We start from the raw sequence: 4,846 nt of genomic DNA, 5'->3' as shown, positions 1-4,846 counted from the left end.
TCTTTATCGAACTCCCAGGAGACACCAAGAAGAGCTTATTCCTTTCCTATGACTTATCTTTTGCATATTTAAAGAATTATTTTTATGTTTAGTAACTTTATGATTGTCTGAGGACTCATCATGAGGTATTTAAGAACTCATCATCTCTCACTGAAGTCTCCTCCACACTATGCCAAATTTCTCCGACCTTTCTCACTGCCATCCCCTAGAGGAAAAATCCGTCTTGAATCACTGTGACCTAAATGGGACATAACTTTATCAGCACCAGACATAGCAAAGGAATAACATCTTATTCATGGACTGGTCATTTTTATCCATCATAACACAGCTGCTGCCTATTTTGTGCCTGAAATCTTGACTAGTAGTGACTTTGCAGACTGCTATATCACCAAGCTGCATTACTCTGCGTTAATCGGTCATTCCTCTCCTGCATTTCTGGAATTTACTATTCCTATTGAATTATTAAAATTTTTAATTTATCCTTTTTCAGTTGCACTCTATTTCTTCCAAGCAATTTCTTCAATTTTTCAAGATCATTCTACCTTCCCATTTTGTCCTCTGTCATCACTGCAGCTTCTCCCAGTTTAGTCATTCATGTAATTAGAAAACATATGTCTGCTCTCTCATGTAACTGTTGAAAATCTTAAATAGTCCTGGAGACAGTACAGGCTCCGCTGAACCTCAGCAGCTACTTCTTGTGGATTTGAGAATGAGCTGCTGATCACTGCTCTTTGAGTACACGGTTTTAACCAGTCATTGTATTTCCTAACATTTATCTGCTCCTTTTCCCCATGCTTATTTATGGGAATGTCATGCAAGGCATGTTGAAAGCCTTAATAAAATAAAGGTACGTGCCATTAACTTCCTCCTTCTAACCAACAAGACCTTTTGCCCTGCTGCAGACGGTAAATTATATTAGTTTGACTAGACAAATTTTTGTTAGGTGGCATTCATCTGGTTTTTATCTTCCAGGTGCCCCAAATTTTCTGATTTCTTGTTCCACTGTTTTTCTATGAGTTGGAGAAAAGCTGATTGTCTTATAATTTCCCTGTTCCCTCATAATGATGAGAACTTTTAACTATGTTCCCTCATAATGATGACCTTTTTTTTAGGCTTGTGATTTATCCACATTTGCCTCTGACATTCAATTCTAGGTGTCCTTCTCACTAGGACAGATATACTTTTGACATTACTGTAATGTTCAGGGACTCTCCACCTTCTCCCAATCCTTCCTTTATTACATTTGTTTTCTGTGTTGATCTTGAGTCTTTTGAGGATGGCTTTCTTAAGTCCATTCTCTTTATTTTGATCTTTTCTCTTCCTGCTTTTTCTAACAGTTATAGGATATGTTACATCATGGTCTCACTTGCACAGATCATAGTCACTTCCATATTCTTATGTAGCAGCTAATGAAGAAGATCCCCCCTTTCAGTTTCTTTCCTCTGCATTAACAATGCTGCTCATGACACATCCCAAGATCTTGTGAACCGTCTCTATCCTGCTATTTTTCTCTTCTAGCAAAGTACTGTGTAGGAGTTAATCTCATTAATACCAAGTCTTGTGTTTTGGATGGTTCTATTAGTTGCTAAGAAAAAGTTGCATTAATCTGATCTTCCTCCTATTGCAAAATCCTGCTGTGCTTATGTCTGTGTAAACCTCCTCCTTTTCTGTTTACTCTGGGAGTTTATGGATGTGACAGTACAATGGAGATTTGGATTGTTTATGTTAGGTAGAAGATGTGGGTAGTTCCTTCTCCCTTCTAATAATAGGTCACTGACGTCTAAAAAGCAAGAAATTTGAGATGCATAAAAGGAAGCCCTATCTTCCACAGACTTGTCATTAGACTATTCATTGCCATGGGAACTCTTTTTTAGCTGAGATGTAACATTCAAAAAGCCACATGGGGCATGGATGAGATAGAGTACATTTGTAGATAGCATGTGTACCGAAAACAGTCTCAAAGAAAGATGCTAGATCTTGTTTCCCCAAACTCATGCCAATCTGTAGTAACACAGTGCCAGGGTGACTCATGAGGTGCTGAAGCAGCTTAGCCCAGGTTAACATTGCTTATGCACGAGCTAAGGAATCTTTCTGAGTTCCCAGATCAACTTTGCCACCTGTGGCACGTTTCTGACCACGGGCGGTGTCAGGGCAATGCGATCAGGCTGTTTCTCACAACCCGAGCACAGCTGTATTTAACTCTGCACCCACTTACAGCTCTTACACCTTCCCCTGAAGCATTTGCTGCCAGAATTTATAGAGGACATAACAAGGTTTCCAGACTGAATCAGAGCAGTAGCTGCTTTCCTGTTCCTAAACTTCAGTAACTTTTTAGCAGCAGTTTCTAATTTTTTTTACTTACGATCCCACTTCCCGCATCACTCATCTACTCCTCTTTGCCCTTCTGGACTTGCAAGCCCTTCTGTGGAAACTGCTGCTTTATGGCATCATGTGCTCCCCACATTCCCTTCCTCCACACCCCCATCTTCCCTGCACTTCTACCTCACCCTGCTGCTCATGTCCCTCCCCTCTCCGCAGCTCTCCATCTGCTCCTTTCCTCCACCCTCTGCCCTGCAGATGCTGCCATGCTTCCTTTGTTTCTACTTGCTTGAGGTACCCCATTTCCCCCTGCAAACTCTGCAAAAGTCTTGCTGCATCTTCAAAGCCCCTCCAGACTTTCCTTTGTCCCAGTCCTGCATCCCTTGGTGTGTACTCCCAAACTGTCCAACTTGGCTTTGGCATCGCATTCTGTAATGAGGGACAAAGCTTGCTCATGATGGTTCCCAGATTTCAAGAGGTTAAGAAGTGCATGTAAAGGGAAGCTGGGGTTTTCCTAGGTTTTTTTTTATTGGAGAAAATAAAAATTGCAAGGAACAAAGAAGCGATGTGGGGGCATGGAGAGTTAAACTGGGTAATTTTTTAGGAATTGTGCTGTAGCGTAAGGAGCCCATAAAACATATACAAAAGAGCAGTAAAAAGTAAGGGGCTGCTGCTTCCTAAAGGAAACTATGGTTTGAAAGTTAATGATAAGGATGTTAAGATAGGATTGTTCTCAGTAGGGTCTTCATCTCTTTTTAACAAAAAAAAAAAAAAAAGAGGCTTTTTTGTCCCACAAGTGACTCATACCTGTAGGACTGGATCTCGGTGCAAGTGGTTTCTTGCTAAGCAGGACAATGCCAGCTGTGGGGGAAGGAATGATGCCTATAAATCCCTTGCCCCTATCCCCTGACTAGGTCTACCTCTGTGCAGACTAACAATTTGGTTTCAGGGAAAGGAAGAAAGGAGATTACTTAGAAAACAGTATAAAGAAAGAAAGCTTGCAATGCATTTAAACATGCTTTTGCTGGCTCTTGAAAGGTGTCTTGAAGAAGAGATTTTTCCCAACAGAAAAACACCTACAACGACAACGAAGACAAATCTCCCAGAAAATTACTCGGAAAAACATTGTAAGAAAGAGGCTGATTAATTTCCAAAGTAATTGTATGGAAGATTTGTCTTCTTTGTCATTGAAGGTGTTTCTAAGAAAGAGTCAGATTAACTTTCACGGTTAAGACTGCCCTTATTTAGACAGAAAATCATGTTTGCCGTGTTTCCACTCTGGTGATTTACATTTTTCACTTTGGACATAAGCCAGAAGGATTTACAGCTCAAGAAAGGATCTTCCATCTTGCTAGGAAGTTAAATCATTGGCACCACCTCAGCTTTTGTGTATAAAGGAGATTAACATCATATTGACGTATAAGGTTGAATGAACCACAAAACAGATGTTTGGATAGGCAACTGAATGCTGAACCCAATGGAAAAATTCCATTTTGATCAGTTTGAAGTAGGCCTGGTTGTCTTGTGGCTGTGTAGGATACTAAAATCTGGACTTTTTGAATGAAACACTCAAAAAAAAAAAACAACCCCAAACATAAAAAACAAAAACCAAACCTCCTGGAGAAACACAACTGCTTCGGGCATCTCATTTTATGTTTTTAAACTGCAGTAATCTCCAGCACGGATGGTCTAGCCCAAGTGGAATACATTAACATTAGTTAATAGTTATTCTACAGATTTTCAGATGATAGCCATCGACTAATCACAGCTGGTCCCCATCTAAAGTACTCCTGGTGCCATGATGTTATCTTTTGGTGATGTTTCACAGAGGTTGCTCTGGGAACGAGGGTGGAGAGCCAATGGGTCCTGCTGTGGAGAGGTGGTTCATCACTGCATGTTTACTTCATTCCCAAAGAGCTCTGTGAGGGATCTCAGTTAAAGCAGTAGATAAGGATTGGGATTAACCACGGCTAGTCTGGACCATTCACACACAGGAGCCATAATGCAGACCTGGACTGCTCATCCCCACAGCGCAGTGATGCCTTCAGGTCGTTACAGCCAAGCAGCATAACAAGCTGCTGCAGCTGCGGATGTATTTCCCTTTCTCACTGCTCACTGTGCTTTATTGGCGTTTTCAGCCAGGCATTCTAATAGTTACCATCTTTATAGTGTACAGAAAATTTCCTCCCTTTCCATGCTAGTCTCTACCAAGCCAATCTCGCTGGCTTTTTCTTACCTGAAGGGGGATTCCAGAATTGACTTCTTTTTTTTTTTTTTGTCTTACCTGTGGGGTAAAGGCGAAAGGATGGTCCCTCTGCCATGTTACTAAGGTCTTTGTTTTAAGTTCACTTATTATTGCTCACTTTCTCTAACATAAGGAGTTCATTTGTTGGGCCAGGAAGACCAGCACTGAGGCAAACAGACCTGTAGTGTGCATTGATCCTCATATGTTGTAAAAGTTAGACACATGGGTCCAGCCCTTTCTCAGGGCCTGACCTGCCCTTTCTCTCTCTCCTGCCCTTTCTCA

This window comes from Buceros rhinoceros, unplaced genomic scaffold (assembly GCF_000710305.1).
Source record: "Buceros rhinoceros silvestris isolate BGI_N320 unplaced genomic scaffold, ASM71030v1 scaffold5076, whole genome shotgun sequence".
Classification (NCBI taxonomy): domain Eukaryota; kingdom Metazoa; phylum Chordata; class Aves; order Bucerotiformes; family Bucerotidae; genus Buceros; species Buceros rhinoceros.
This window is presented reverse-complemented; position numbering follows the sequence as displayed.